The following is a 17,777-nucleotide window of genomic DNA, read 5'->3' on the forward strand; positions in this document are numbered from 1 at the left end:
TTTTCACTTTCAAACTCCAGCAGAAATTCACGGATGTGAACTTTCCGCCAGTATGCGTACAAGTACGCATACTTACCTGGATTTCCAACAACCGCCAGTACGCGTACGGGTACGCATACTTTGGGTCCCCGGTTTTGGACTTTTACACAAATGTGAGAACACACTATGTTTATATCCAAAGATGGTTACATGTTCTGAACTCTCATTTCAATCATCGAAACTTTCTTAGAGGATGTTATACAATTATCATTCACAAACTATTTTTCATCAAAGCGATTTTCAAGTTATTGAAATAATCAACATGACTTTCGTCACGAGTAAAGATGAACTTGGTCAAAGCGAAAGCTTACCAACACATATTTCGAGAAATAGATAAGCGAGATAAACTCGGGTAGAAATAGCAAATGTGTATAATGGAAGTCTATATAGCAATACGACTTTTGTCTCAAAATAGGAGATGTAATAGATAGACTTTTGAGTGATAGATAAGTTCAAGTCTCCATATACCTTTTGTTGATGAAGTTCCACAAGTTCCTTGAGTAGTTCTTCGTCTTCATATGGTGAACGCCGTGGAGTCTATGGCTCAACTACACTTACTATCCTAATCCGAGACTTAGCTATTAAGTAGACTAGAAATCAAGGATTATAGTTTTGGAAACTAAACTTGACAAACAAGCTTGAGATAGCAACGCTTGAGAGTTCGACCGAGCAGTGCTCTAAAAGAAACTAGATACAAAATATTCTTCTTCACTCCTTTGGATCTTATCTTTTCTTTTCTTTTCTTTTCTTCTTTGGCTTTGCTTTTCTTTACAGCACGTTTTCCCTTTTCTTTTTTTCCCTTTAGCTCAGCTCCAAATCTGAAAGTAAACAAAAATACCAAACGCTTAAAAAAGAACAAAAATAATAAAATTAGAAACCCAAAAACAAATCTAAAAACAAGTCTGCGTCGGCGGCGCCAAAAATTGATGGGATTTTAACTGTGGTAAGTAAGGTTATCGTTCACTCGGACTTGATGAGATTCAATTTAAGAATTAAAAATAGAAAACAACAAAGTATATACAAATAACGGTAACAAGAAGAAGAGAGGTGTTGGGACTCAGGATTCAGCCAGCCTCATAACATAAGGTTCAAATATTAATTTTTTTAACAATTATAGCTCAATAAATAAAAACATGGACTCTTATTTTTGCCAAGGCAGATTCTCAAAATATTAATTATAAATCCTAAGCAAGGGACATCAAAACATCTAAGAAAGCATGACCCATCAAATGTAATGACAAGTAATTAATTCAAATCACAATTCAATTTTAATTAGTGCAAAAGTCATAAAATGGATTAATTAAAATTACCCGCGTATGACATTCGTCTTCCTCCGTTGTCCCAGTGATGGGGGTCTAGCTTCTCATGTTGGAAACACGCTCAAAAGTTGATTTCATTGCTCAAAAAGGTGTTTGCAAGAGGAAAAGGTGTAAAGAGTGTGTTCGTTACAAATATAATTTTTATAGGAGCAACTGTTACCGAGAAACACTAACAAACTGTTGCGAATTCGAAATAATTGTTACAAAGATATGAATTTGAAAGTATAGGTAACGGTTTCTACGACTGTTTACATGTGCTGTTCTGTGTTCTTTCTCTTCTTCTTCATGGAGCAACAAATAAAACTCTGCAACTTCCTATTTTGTGCTCTGTTTCTTCCCCTAACTCTCCATATATAACCCTACTTCAACTCCTCAACACTTCATATATAGTCGACAAGAACAATAATAACTCCTCATCACTCCAAAATTTTCTCACAGTAAATACAATATCTCTGGAATATTTTTGTTTCCTTTTCTTCATGTGTATGTGTCTGCAGCTACCAATCTTTATTCTAACACGCAATAATTGGTTGTGTATACGACTCAGATGGTGTGAAGCACTCTGTAAACATACGCCAACACACCAAGTCCCAAGAATATCTCTCGGAAAAAACACACGCCTCTGTTATCTTCATCCCGACGATGTAGCCCAAATTCACCGGTTCTGATAGACTTACGAGTCATGTTCAGATGAAACATGCCCAATCCAATCAATTTCCGCGTTTTAATCTCCGTAGCAGTCGTCCAAAACCAGAACGGAAATATCGGGTTTTTCGAAATACGCAACTCCCTGAGTTGTTCAATCTGAACTTCCAGCCAATTCTAATTGAAAACATTGGTCATACCATGCCTGTTAAGCTTAATCAGATCGTCCCAAGAAGTTTCAGTCACTGAGTCTACTTAAATCTCGTCCAAAACACGAACCCGAATCTCTGCTGTTGATGAACACATTTTCCCGCCAAACCCGAAAATTCAAACGAAGGGGATGAATGTGCCCCTTATCCAAAGTGATTGGGTGTGAATATTAGGTGGGTGCCTTATCCAAATTTGAGTGTCCGAATAACAAGTGTCCTCCGGGTGCCTATATCAACTTTTCAAGCCGAATTTTCCAGAAATGTTTATTTCCAAAAATACCTACAAACACACAAAAATCCATAATAAGTACAAAAATCGAGTACCAACAATACAGAAAATTGAGGACAACCTTGACACAAAATTGTGTCTATCAATAACAACAAGTTATATTTCTCAAAAACAGTCGCTAAAAACCACTTTTACCTTTCACTATAAAATATTTCAAAGTATTTATAGACTCAACTCTACTAACATTAACCGACTCCCGCACAAACTCATTAAAATTCAGCACATACATCATATAAGAATATATCCCTAGCCTTCATTAACTTCTTGCTTAAATCTAGCATATTTTGGTTAAATCTAAACAAGGATTTCAGAATTTTTTTATGCGTTAAAGTATAACATTTCTTAAATAAATGTTTTGAGTGTCTTGACACAACTCTTTCACTCCTTGTACAGATGGATGAAGATGACTACTATCTCTTGATACATCGAATGGGAGTTGCTCTGCCAGTATGGTGAGAATGCAAGTTTCAACGATGCGGACAAATGCGTTATATAGAACGATACATGTTCGGCCTAGATTATCAGTTACGCACCTTACATCCAAGTGTAGGTAATAAACAAGAACTTTGGAGAGTGCATCTTTCAAGACTTCATTTGATGACATAGGTGGTTTAAATACAAGATACAAACCTATGTAACAATCATGATTAACTGCATCAAAGATTGTAAGTGGAATAATTTCATGAGAAGGGATATTAGGATTGTTGGTCGACACTTGCTGATGTTGAGGAGGAAGAATAGTGCTTCAATATAGCATAGACTTTTGCCATATTGATAGAAGTAAAACAAAGTTGGAGATAAGAAAAATTTAATTTGGGGTTCAGCTAGTTTTGGTTGTTGATCGGTGTTAAATTGTATATATATAAAGATACTTGGTTGTGGCTTCATTTTCATGATCTTGATTTTTTATTTCGATAGCGGGAATTCTGGTTTGGAAATTCTTATAGGTTATATAGGAAATTCTGCGTTAGGGTTATAGGAATTGGAAATGCTAGGTTAACCGAGCGTTTTATCCGACAAAATTACCGATTAAGACAAATGTTAGGACCTATTCCGTACACCTTTACCATCCAAATGATAGAATCATATCTCTATCGGGAAATTTTGCGGAAAAAAAATGCGGTCAGTCTATCACTTCCCTATAAGAAATCCTTTTTTTTTTTGGGCCATTTTGGGTACCTACCGATTCTGGCCTATATTTTTGTCGGGAAGTTAGAGCTTAGTATAAATGAAAGAAGAAATGAAAGAGATTGTATGTATCAGTCCCGACGCATGAAAATTTGAACAACAACAAGTAACTTTCAGTTTGCTTGGCTGATCATATATATGATTGTAATAAAAAGTAAAGTTATTTATGTTAGAGCACTGCTCGAACGAACTCGCAAGCGTTACTATCTCAAGCTTGTTTTTCAAGTTTAGGTGATCAAAACTATAAGTCTTGATTTGTAGTCTACCTATATCTATGTCTCAGATTAGGATTGAATGTGTAGTTGAGCTTTAGACTTCACGACGTTCATCGATTGAAGACGAAGATCTACTGAGAAGAGCTTGGAGGAACTTCATCAACAAAAGGTACGTGGAGACTATCTATCACTCAAGAGTCTATTATATTATATCTCTTATTGAGACTAAGTCGTATAGCTATATAAACTTTTACATTATATACATTTGATATTTCGAGAGCTGAGTTTAACTCGTTTATATCTTTCTCGAAATATGTGTTGGAAGCTTTTTTCTTTAGATACGTTCATCATTATTCTTGACGAATTTAGTTTGAAACAATTTAAAACTAAATAATAAGTCAAAAGATGATCATGTGAAAACCTTGAAACATCTTACACGATTTGTGTGAGACAGTCATTTGATGTCGACTCGGAATGTTTCGCATTGATCATTAAATCACTTGAAAATTACTTATAAGCTAATAGTTTGTGTGAGATAGCTACTGTCGTCTTATAAGGATGTTTTAATGATTGAAATGGGAGTTTAGAACAATTAACCATTTTCTGGATATAGCACAACATGCATACCAGCATGCAAACTGTTGTGGTATGATTCAGGTCCGGAAACCAAGTTTTCATACCAATATGCGAACGGTTTTAATTGTTAAAATATGGGAACCAAATATTTATACCATTATGCGAACGGTTCTACCTGAGTTAGGTCCGGAACGACAGTATGCATACCGGTTTGCAAACTGTCGGACAAGACCAAAGTACGGAACTTAAGTTTGCGTATCCATTTGCAAACTGAGTTGGTTTAAGTTCTAAAATCGGCTAAGTATGATTTCATACTCATGAAAAAATACATTAATAAATTAAGGAATGCAATCTTTGCAAACAGTGGCTTAATGTTCATGAATTGATTCTTGAATGTACAATCATGAATCAAATCCGATTTTGTTTCAATTGTGTCTTGTATACTTCTATGAGAATATAAATAATTGAACAACTCTATGAGTAACACAATTAGATTCATTTGATTATCATTTGATCTAGAAGTGTTAGATGAATGTGGTTAATAAAAAAGTGTTCATATGGCTAACTTTGGTTAACAGTTATTGAGCCAACTCAATATACACGTTTAGGTACGGTTACCCGTATCTAAATGAAGGTATATTTCATTGTATGTAACAAGCTAAGACCATCTAACGGTGGAGAGATATTTCCTTGGTTTTAAGAAAACTTAGCTTGAATCTTAAATCAGATTTTCATCTAACGCTGACTATTGATTTCTTTTTTGTAAAGCTATCAAACGCTGATTTGAAGACTATATAAGGGAGAACTCTAGAAACTGTAAAATCTAATCGCCACACCTTTTGTGTGATACTAGTTGCGTACTAGAGTCGATTCTCCTTTAACCTAGGTTTTTCGTAAAACCATTATAGGTTATCGACTTAAAGACTTCATTGGGATTCTGAAGCTAGACCAAACTATTTTCTCTGTAGTTGCATGTTCTGGTCTTACTTGTTTTATCGTATTTAGTACTATATTATCTAAGATTGGCTCGAGATTCATCTCCGATAGGTAAGATATAAAAAGTAATCACAAAGATCTTCGTCTCATTCTTTGTCACTCCATAATAACTTTTTCTACTACCATGTAGTTAAGTTATTGTGAGGTGATTGATATTTCTAGGTTATTCTTCGAGAATATAAGACCGGATTATCAATTGGTTCCTGTTCACCTTGATTTATCAAAAGACGGAACAAAAACTTGATAGGTACTTCAGTAGGAGACATATTTATCTATCAGAATAGATTTTTCTGTGGGAGATAGATTTGTTTATAAATTCTTCGACTTTGGGTCGTATCAACTCTTAGTTGTGGGTGAGATCAGTTAAGGGAATCAAGTGCATAGAGTCCTTCCGGAATCAGAGGCGTAAGGAACGCGACTGTACCTTAATCGATGTGAGACTTGGTTAGGGCTCAAATACATTCCAGTCTGAAGTTAACTTGTAGTAGGCTAGTTTCTGTAACGGATTAATACAGTGTGGTGTTCAAATCTGGACTAGGTCCCGAGGTTTTCTGCATTTTCGGTTTCCTCATTAACGAAACTTCTGGCGTCTGTGTTATTTCTTTTCCGCATTATATTTGTTTATATATTTGAAATATCACAAGTTGTGCGTAGTTCAATCAATTGGTAAATCCAACCTTTGGTTGTTGATTGAAATTGACTGAGACTTGAACATTGGTCTTTGGTATCGTTCAAGTTATTTCTCATATCAATCAGGCTCATAGATCTCTATCTGTTCGATTGCAGATTGTATTGAGAAATTGAGATATAACTCTTAGATATATTTCCTTGATTGAGTATGTCTGTCTAGTTGATTCTCTTGAAATTATATTGGAGTTAGTCCATACAGATTGCCGGACGAAATATTGGGTATGGTTGTTAGACTCCCGTTTTTTCAATTTACTCCTCCGATTTTGGAAAAAATATACTTTTACTTTATCATTTTAGCCTAATTGGCCAAATTGAAAAGGTGATAATATTTTTTTTTCCAAAAACGGAAGTAGTATTAAATTTTTCAACTCATTTCATGAATCAATCAAATTCGGTGATTCTAAGAGGGAGGTGCCACTTGGGACACATTGGTTTTGAAAGATCTTCTCCTTATTTTCAATATCTATTGCAGAGACCTCTGTAATCTGTTGAATTATTTCTCTAAGTTATACTTCTTCCGTCTAGTTTAGACTAAGGTTTAGGGTCTTTTTTTGAAGCCTATTATAGGGTTCCAAGCTTTTGATTTTGACTTTTGAGGGCTCATATAGATTCAAGTGCCCTAAATGTGGATAAGAGGATATTTCACCCATAACAAATATATAAAAATATACTTTAATTATATTTATTATCTCCTACCTTATTACCCTTAAATAATTAACCTAAATCTAATTAAAATCCAAAAACTAAACCTAAAACCCAATCAATATCTCCTCTTCTTTTTCTCCATCGCCTCTTCTTCTTGTTTTTTTTTCTTTTTTTTTGGTTCTTCAACGACGATTAATCGTCGATTCTCCGCAAATAATTACTTCAATTAAGTAAAAATCGAAAACCCACCCTTTTTTGTTGATTTTTAATAGTTTCAGAATTTCATACGGTTGGGAAAAATATGAACACCCAACTGTATTTAAACCTGAGTTTTTCTACGGTCGGAACTCCCAACCGTATATGGTAGTTACGGTCGGGAAAATATGAACTCCCAACCGAATTTTAACCTGGGTTTTTCTACGATTGGGAATTCCAACCGTATATGGTAGCCACGGTTGGGAAAATTTGAGATTCCCACCGTATGTTAAATTTCTTTTAAAAAAAAAGAAATTATTTTGATTTTCAAACCCTAACTATGATTATACTTAATTTAGTTAATCTAATTATTAGCACTTAGTGATGGAGGAGGATTATACCCATTAACAAAATTAACAGAATAAGAGATTTTATTGATTACTATTTGATGATTCTATTTTGTCTTTTTTTGAGCCCTGTGACCAAAAATTCGAAGCCCCGTTTCTTTTTTTAGTCCATTTCAAACATCGTCTTACGTTCAAGCATTTGGTATCTAGATTGGAAGAATCTGAATACCACATCAAAAGGCGGTTGTTCTTGTGTGATTGCTTGGACTGTTTTGCCATGTTCTCAACCACATTAATTATTGAATAGAGAAAATTGAACAAAGAGAAAAATATTAAAAAAGAGTCTCAAAACCATAATATCAAATTGCAATCGCTCTGCCGGGTTAAGCTTGAAATAGACACAAATATCATAAACATAACGAAATGTACATTACAAACGCACGTCAAACAATTCTTCAAAATGCAAATTCAAAGACAACACGTTCATTTCATCGGATTGTCGAAGAAACAGATCATTTGCCGGGTGCAAAGTTTGTAGCGTAGTTCCATGCGTTGTTGGCGACGGGGTCAGCTAAGTGGTCGGCCAAATTTTCCAAAGGACCCTTTCCGGTCACGATTGCTTGAACAAAGAATCCAAACATGGAAAACATAGCCAATCTCCCGTTCTTAATCTCCTTGACCTTCAATTCAGCAAAAGCTTCTGGGTCATCAGCTAAGCCTAAGGGGTCGAAGCTTCCACCGGGGTAAAGTGGGTCCTCCACCTCACCTAATGGTCCTCCTGCAACTCTGTAACCTTCAACTGCTCCCATCAAGATAACTTGTGTTGCCCAAATGGCAAGATGCTCTGAGCATGAACCAAGCTTGAGTTACCCAAGTAGTCCAATCCACCTTCACTGAAAATTTGTGAACCGGCCTTGAACCAAACGGCTTCACCAAATTTAACACCATTGCGAGACAATAATTCGGGGAAGACACATCCAAGAGATCCCAACATAGCCCATCTGCAGTGAATGACCTCGAGCTCACGGTTCTTGGCGAAGGTTTCTAGATCAGCAGAAAGCCCGGTGGTGTCCCAGCCGTAATCACCAGCGAATTCACCAGTTAAGTATTGTATGTACACCTTCCATCATCCACCACGTGTACAGAAAGAGACACGTGGAAGGCATGCAAAACAAGATATCAAAACATGATAACAAGCATCTCATCAGAAGATGCCACCGGTCAGCAGATCTGACGGTCAGGGACAGAGGATCACAGAGGTATGATGGCTTAGAGGAGCACCAGATAATACCCCTCGGGTGTTAATACACCCAATCCCGAGGAAGATCCCAGATCAACGGCTGAGAGGAAGTTTTACTGACACAGATGTGACCAGGCAAAGAGACACTTGTCTGACACGAGCAGACACCCATCTACCCGCATTAAATACCAAAGAGATATACACGTTTCAATCAGCTCGTGGAAGAGGCGAGGATAACCCTTCGTATTCAAGCTTAGGACGCAGCACATGCCGAAGACCTATGCGTAATGGGCACAAAGCACAAGAAAATAAGATCACAACGGCACCTCAGAAATGGGACCCACGTTCCAACCCTATAAATACCCCTCTCCACTAAGAGAGAAAGGGGGTCGACCAATCCAGAGCAATTATAGGAGAATATAGGAGAGAGAAATAGGAAGAGTAAGTAATCCCCCTACTTCCACATACCTATGTATACTCTAAAGTCATTCGACTATATTTGTAATCATTCAATACATAGTGAAACACCATCCCCGTGGATGTAGGCCTTAGTGCCGAACCACGTAAATCTTTGTCTTATTTACATTTCAGCACTTTACATTCAGCGTTGAACTTCATGTGCTTTACATTTATACTTGATTCTATGTTTATTCCTTTATACGAACATTATTTATGATAATATTCGACTAGAGAATGACAAGCTAGAAGACTTCGAGTCGATGAATCAATATAATCATCCCCTTTACACATACGACGTACAATTTTAGAATTAGAATGTATGCGAATATTGTTTGTGAACACGTGGATGGATTCGTGATTTATGTGTTCACAATATGGCGCTAGAAACAGGGACTTTGTCCCGGTAAAAGATTTATCTTATCCTGTGATTTCACCTTAAACGCGCATCATGGTTGTGCCATATTCTGGGTTCAGCGTGCTTTCAAAACCTTTTTTATTCTGGGTTCATGGTCTTCATTTTCACAAACACCATTTCAAAGCAGACAAATCCACGGCTATCTATCACAGATTTGCACGTGAAGCGTTTTTCTTTTAAAACTAAGACTTAATAATCCAGATTCATGAGTTCTCGCTAAGGATCTGCCTTTTCAAGAGTTTTCCTTTTCAAAAGTAGTCTGAAAACAAGGTCCATGATTGTTTATTAGAGGATTTGTATTGCGAAAACTAGACCGATGGAGTCTTTATGTTTCTCTTTTATTAAGTCCCTTGGGCAGCTCATTTCCTTTTATTCCACAAATTTTTGCGGATACGAATGACACTAACCCGATCCTCGTGGATATCTTTGGTTGTTTTTATTTATTCCCCTATGCAGAAAAGGACTAAAAAGGGAAAAGATACTAGAGGAAGGAAAAACCAAAGCCTCATCAAAGGAGACACCGAGGATTACCCCGGTCATGACCAGAAGCAAGCAGAAAGGAGACAAAGCTAAAACAACTACTCAGAGGCAGGATGCTGCGGAAATCACCTCTCCTATGAACACTAAATCCATTGCAGCCGCGGCTCTCAAAGCAGCAGCCACAAAGAACAACGCAACTGTTGCGGCCCTCCAGGCTACAGAAGCTAACAATACTTTGGTTTCAAACCAAATCCATCAACAAAGAGAAGGGGTGGCAGAATCTATGACACATCAGCCCGCACATCCACTAGTCTTCGGAATGCCGTCAACCGACGGTCAGAATCCAACCATACCAGTGGTTTTAGTACCGCGGGTGGAAGCTCAACCGAGGGGACCAAACTTGGAGATACCAACAATTGAAGCTGATCCTCTACCACCCTTAATACACACAGTAGACGAAGAGGGAACTATGGTCGTAGGGGTACAAGCCGGGACTCCCAATCAGGGATCAAACCAGTCCCACCGACTGATGGTAGAGCTCGAAGAATTGAAAAAGAGCCAGAAGGTCTACGCAGATGCCGTAGCTCTTCTGGCCAGAGAGAACCAAGACTTGAAAGACAAGATTTCCCAAAGCACGAAGACTAGCCAACAACTGGACGAAGCAAATTCTAAGGCTCCAGAGCCTAATCGAGACCAAAGAATCATCCTAACAAACGCCGCTAGGGGAAGCAGTGCATCCGATCCGGAATATGCCGCCGAAGACTTAGACTATTATGACAGTGAAGTTCGAAGAAAGAAACGCTGAACTGAGCATGAGAACGTGGGACATTACCGCGCAATGGAAGAGCTGCGCGATGAGATGATGGCTGAGATCAGGCAGTTAAAAGCCAGACAAGGCGGAGGAAGGCTCGAAGAGGTGATGAAAGAGGCTAATTCCACGGCCCTAACTCATCGCCTGGAAAATACCCCCATTCTGTTAAAGTGCCCTGTCCCAACTTTTGAATGCTATGACGGATCCAGTGATCCCGCGGCACATATCCGGTATTATAATCGTATCTTAGCCTGATGGAGTCAAAACGACGCCGTCATCTGTAGGTATTTCCATCAAGTCTGAAGGGATCGGCTTTGTCTTGGTTTGACAACTTGCCACCTGATTCCATCAACTCCTACGATCAACTCGCAGAGAAATTCTTGAGAACCTACATGTACAACAAAGTTGTAAACACCGGAATGGATAAACGTTTTTCTCTGGCAACTGGTTACAAGGAGAACACGAGGGAATACACCAACAGATGACACAATATCTTCCAAGCCATAGGGAGTGTGGATCCCGTAGTGAGCATCAACTGCTACAAGTGGGGATTATACCGAATGAGTCCACTATTTGTTGAGATCCACGGAAGCGTACCTAAGACAGAAGGATATCTTCGAATAATTATTGAGAAGTATGCTCGTCTTGAAGAAATCCAGCGTGAGAACCCGAGGGAACAAACGCAGAGGTCTCACCGTACCAATTCCACAGAACAAACCAGCGGGGCCAAAATAAATAGCTCAGTGGAACGACTGCACGATGATAGGAAGGAACGAAGAGATGAACGACGAAAAGACGATCGAAAATTCGAAGATCAGGTTTACACGAAGCTCAATGCTAGCTACACTCGGATCTTGCGAGAGATCAAAGGAAGGGAAAATTTGGAGTGGCCGTGGTCTAAGGGAAAACAACCCCCAAGGACCGAGAAGTCTAAAGATTACTGTGAGTATCATTGCTTCAATGGACACCAGACCGGGAAATGCAAAAACCTCAAAATAATGATCCAAAAATTGATTGATGCTGGCGAACTCAAGCAATACATACGAAGGGAAGTCACCGAGGACAGATCCAAACGAACCAAGCAAGTCCAACTTTCAGAGGAAAACCGCACAATCAACACCATCTCGTGTTCCGAAGCCGCAGGGCCCTCACTTACAGCGCAGATAGGAAAGAGTCTACGAAAGCAATTCGAAGACCACTGCGAATTATATAAGATTGATGGCGTAGAGGTGGACGAGCACGAAAAGTGGATGGACGCACCTATCATCTTCGATACTGAAGATATCGAAGAAGATATGGAAGACCATAACGATCTCTTGGTCCTCACGCTACCAGTGGCCGGATGTAACCTCAAAAAGATCCTCATCGACGGGGGAATCTCAGTGAACGTTCTATTCTACGACGCCTTCAAACGGATGAAGCTCCATGATGAACAGCTGATGACCTCTTATTACACCATATACGGGTTCAACGGAGCGCCCACAAATCCATTGGGAGACATCGTGTTGCAGGTGAACGCCGGGACCATGAAAGTAGAAACACGATTCAGCGTGGTAGACGCCCCATCCCCTTGTAACGCCATTATTGGACGAAAGTGGGTACATAAACTCAAGGGAGTGGCAGCAACTTACTACCAATATCTCAGGTTCCCTACACCCGAGGGAGTAATGGAAATCAAGGGAGATCGGGTCTCTGCAAAAGAGTGCCAGGCCACTCAGGATCGTATCAACAACGAACAGGAAGAGCAGCGAAAAACCCGAAGGATCAAAAATAAAGAAGCTGCGAAAGAAAAGGCCATAGACCTGTTCCTCAAGGAAACCGCAGGGAAGGGCTTGACAAAAGATGATAATGTCCTTAACACAGAGGCAAGTACTTCAGCAGCCAACGAAGGACAGAAACATACCAAATAGCAATTAAAGAACGTCCCAGTCCTTGGGGACCCGAAGCCGGTGTTCACACCAGTGGAGCCCGTAAAAGAAATCAACATAGGAACGGAAGAAAACCCGAAGATGATCAAAGTAGGGACCATAATGGACGAAAAAAGAAGATTCCTTAACCAAATTACTTAAAGAATACGCGGATGTATTCGCCTGGAAGTTAGGAGACATGCCGGGGATTGATCCAAAATAATCCAACACGAGCTGCGCATCAAACCAGGCACGCCACCTTTCAGGCAGAAAATAAGAAAAGTTGCACCAGAGTATCATAAGGCAGTAGAAAAGAACTTCGGAAACTACTAGAAGCAGGCTTCATCAAGGAAGTCAAATACCCTACATGGATCTCCAACATGGTCGTCGTTCCTAAGAAAAATGGAGGGGTTAGGATATGCATCGACTTTACTAACCTCAACAAGGCATGTCCAAAAGACAGCTATCCCCTACCGAGCATAGATCAACTGGTTGAAGCAGTGGAAGGGTACGAAGAGCTGTCATTCATGGACGGATATTCTGGTTACAACCAAGTAGCCCTGGCAGAAGAAGATCAACTACACACACATTCTACACCCCGCATGGCCTTTATTGCTACACTAGAATGCCCTTTGGACTTCGAAACGCAGGGGCAACTTACCAGAGAATGGTCGATGCTATCTTCAGGCCATGGATTGGTAGTACCCTAGAAGTCTACGTTGATGACATGCTCGTCAAAAGTAGGCTGCGCAAAGATCACCACCAGGACCTGAGAGATATTTTCGAAGCAATGAGGAAACATCACATGAAAGTAAATCCAGAAAAATGCACCTTCGGTGTCACCTCAGGGAAATTCCTCGGATATCTGGTAACAAAAAGGGGTATTGAGGTAGACCCCGCGAAGATTCAGGCCATAGTGGAAATGCCATCTCCGAAGAATTTAAAAGAAGTGCAAAAGCTCAATGGGTCCTTAGCAGCCTTGGGCAGATTTATTGCCCGATCCTCGGACAAATGCAAACATTTTTTCAATATTCTCAAAAAAGGGAGTAAGTTTGAATGGACCGCAGAATGCGAAGAAGCCTTCCAAAGAATCAAGGAATACCTGGCTTCAATTCCAATCCTGCAGAAGCCTGATCCTGATGAGGTTTTGGCATTGTACATAGCAGCGACAGAAGACGCAGTTAGCGCAGTGTTGGTCAAAACCAATACGAAGATAGAACAACCTATCTATTATGTCAGCAAGACCCTCAATTCTGCGGAAAGGAATTACACGAAGATCGAACAACTCATCCTGGCATTAGTATGGGCTACTCAAAAGCTGAGAACCTATTTCCTAACTCACTTCATCCGCGTCCCATGCACCACTGGAAGCAGTCCTCAAAAGCGCGGGAAAAGTAGGTAGAATAGCCAAGTGGAACACCCACCTGGACCAATTCAACATCATTCATGAAATTCAACATTCCCAAAAATCCCAAGTATTGGCGGATTTCTTAGCAGACCTCCCCCTGGACAACGATGAAGAGATTAGGGGAATACCAGAAGCCGACGAGGAAAGCAAGGATCCAGTTGATGTCCTCGAACCCGCGAGTCAAAGACAATGGGAAGTCTTCGTTGATGGTTCCAAAAATAAGGAAGGGGCAGGAATAGGCATTGTCATCACCACCCCAACTGGAGAAAGGATCGTACAGGCACTCAGGTTAGAATTCAAAGAGCATACAACATCGTCGAATACGAGGCAGTCGTACATGCCCTCCGCTTGATAATAGAGATGGGGGTAACTGATGTAAGACTGACAAGTGATTCGCAGCTTGTCATACGAAATAGGGCTCGAATACAATGTGTACGACGACACCCTCTCAGCTTACATGGCCTTGGTCCAAACATTGGCATCACAAATTCCGAACATCAAGTTCCGGCACTTATGCAGAAGGGATCTCAGGCACGCGGATGCCCTAGCATATATATCATCCATGCTGAAGGACAAGAGTATCGAAGCTATCAAAATAACAAGGGTATACGAGCCTTCGATTGCATCACAATTTTCCTTTGCTACAAATCAAGATACAGTGGAAGAAAATATCGAAGATCAGGTGGGAGAAGACATCCGTAACGATTTTGACGAAGAAGATATCCTGTCAAGAGCAAATCAAGACGAAGATTTCAACAACGAAGATGATTGGAGAATGATGATCCATGCGTTTCTCAAGGATGGAACCTTACCCGCGGATCATAAACAAACCAGGAAAATACTCTCCAAAGTAGGAAGATATGATCTTCGGGATGGGGTCCTGTACAAGAAATCTTTCCTCGGACCGTTACTACGTTGCTTATCCAGGAAAGAGGGGCATCGAATTCTAAACGACATCCATTATGGTGACGCAGGGAATCATAGCGGCATGAGATCACTAGCCGACAAAGCAAAAATGCAAGGATATTACTGGCCCACAATGATACAAGATGCTGCAAGAATGTCCCGACGATGTGAAGAATGTCAGCGTTTCGCCAAAAAGATACACGCACCAGCAACAACGTTGAATTCTGTGGATAGTCCGTGGCCATTTGCAAAATGGGGCATAGATATCGTTGGGCCTTTCATCGAAGGATCAGGGAAAAGACGATTTTTGATAGTAGCCACGGACTACTTCAGTAAATGGGTGGAAGCCAAAGCCTTAGCCAGGATCAGAGACGTGGACGTGTTTACTTTCATATTCCAAAACATTATTTGCAGGTTCGGCATACCAGCGGAAATCGTGTCCGATAATGGTAAACAATTACAGGGGAAAAACATAGACATGCTCTTCGACACTTTCAAAATAAGGAAAAACAAGTCCACCCCCATATACCCTCAAAGCAACGGACAAGCGGAAGCTACTAACAAGACCCTCGCCCTTATCCTCAAAAAGCAATTAGACGAACACAAGGGGCGATGGTGTGAACAGCTACACAATGTATTATGGGCATACAGGACAACACGAAGATCTGCCACTGGGGAGTCCCCATTTCTCCTCACTTATGGAGCTGAAGCAGTCATCCCAACAGAGATCCTCATGCCAACCACAAAGACCGAAGCATGGGAGAAAAATCTCACAACAGACATGATGTTAGAGAGACTGGACGACCTGGAAGAAAGGAGGGAAGCAGCATTGCAAAAGATGGAAAATTATCAACGGAGATTAGCGAGAGAGTACAACAAAAAGGTTAAGCTTCGAAATTTTGTAGAAGGGCAGTATGTGCTAAGAACAATCCCGCAGTATCAACGAGAGAAGAAATGGGGAAAGTTAGCACCTACATGGGGAGGACCTTTTATAATACACGACATTGCGGGAAACGGTTCCTACTATCTTCGCAATCTGAAAGGCGAGGTCCTCCGGCACCCTTGGAATGCTAAATGGCTCAAACCGTACTACCCATAGGAGCAGCGCAGCTTTGCATCTGCGTGAAGAATACCAGAAGAAGAGGCAGCGTAACCGCTTTACATGTTTCTATCTCTGGACGAGGAGTAGCAGGCCTCAACCTATCAATCAAACAAACTTTTTGGGAAATCTTCAAGCAAACGAAATGGTCAAAAGGCCCGCTGGGTGAACGCATGTACATTACATAATAAATTAACAATATTGGGGAAAGTAGTTAATCTACAATCTCTCAGGGCTCCCCTATCAGTGTCTATGAGTGTAAGACCAGGGGGAAGGCACCCAGCAGAAAGAGATACCCAACCAATTTTAAGGCCGGGTCGACGGAATGGGTGCATGTAAATATTTCAAATAAGCATCCATATCCTAGAACGCTGCCTCGGCCCCCACCGTTTGGGAATCCTCTGGCCCAGGATTCGCCAGCGGGGTGACAGGTCTCAAGACGATCACGAAGGTATTTACCTTCGGTGTCGCACCCAAACACTCTCAACTTTTTACAAAGCAAGTTATTTCTAGTTTAACACTTCACAATACTTAAAATAAAAAGAATTGATAACGCAGGTATGCCAAAAGGATGATCCATTTCATAAAGAGTTGATTACAAGTTCAGCAAATAAGATAAAGCAGGAAACACATCAAAAAATGATCCGAAATTATATAATCAACAAGGATCAACTTTCTATGACTAATAAAAGAAATCTACTTGGACGATACAGCTCCATCAACAGGGTTGTCTCTGCGAGATGAAGGTACGCTACCACCTGAAGAAGGCCCAGAAGAACCAGGCAAGGGCGCGGGAAGGGGACGACGCGGATAATTCTTGACAAGACCATGTTCGACTTTAAGATCAAGTTCAATCTTATCTAGGACTTTGTTGGTCTCTTCAGCCAACTGACATCGAGCTTTATAAGTGATAACAGCGGTCCGCTGGTTGGCCTGAGACAAATGCAGATAGGCGTTCCGCCTCTTTGGAGGCAATCTCCGCTGCTTCCTCACGAGACGCGGCCAACCCTTTGAAATAGTTGGCTTGTCCTTCCTGCTGCACTAAGGCAGATTGAGTTTTTTAAGCTCATCATTTGCTGCGTGAAGCTGTCCCTCGAGTGCTGAAAACAAGAAATACCAAGGGGTTAAAACGAAGAAATAACAGAATCACACTCGATAAAACGAGGTTATACCTTCGACATTAGCCGAAGCCTCTTCATACTCATTAACAACTGCGTCCCGAGCCTCATCAAGAAAGTCATATTCGTCGGATAGTTTCTTATAATCCGTTTGAAGGTTCGTAAGAGCAAATTGACTCGCGTCTAAGTCTACCTGCTTCATTGAATCCAAGTGACGAAGATGGTTGACTTCGTCATTCATCTCCCCCATCCTTTTATGGAGTCGATACACATTCACTTCAAGATCTCTTTCAGATTCCACTTGGCGAGCAACATCAGCTCGAGACGCTGCTAGGGCTTTACTAAGAGCACCAACCTCAGCCCTAGCATTATCTCTTTCCTCGGAAAGATGCAGCATACTATCCCTAACCCCGGGGCCTAAGAAAGAACGAGCCTGTTGTAACTCTCCTTCCAAAAAGCGCACTCTAGCCTCTAAGTCCGAAGCATGTCCTCGAGCATCACGCAGGTTGTCACGCGTCCATAGCAGCGTACCATTAAACAGACGACGGTCATGATTGTACTTATTTTGCATATCAACCATC

General features: G+C 40.5%; 1 pseudogene; it reads right to left on the reverse strand.

The window, feature by feature from the left end:
- Window positions 1–7,865: 7,865 nt before the first annotated feature.
- Window positions 7,866–8,404, reverse strand: LOC113326808 (annotated as a pseudogene).
- Window positions 8,405–17,777: the final 9,373 nt, after the last annotated feature.

Source organism: Papaver somniferum, chromosome 1 (assembly GCF_003573695.1).
Source record: "Papaver somniferum cultivar HN1 chromosome 1, ASM357369v1, whole genome shotgun sequence".
Lineage (NCBI taxonomy): Eukaryota > Viridiplantae > Streptophyta > Magnoliopsida > Ranunculales > Papaveraceae > Papaver > Papaver somniferum.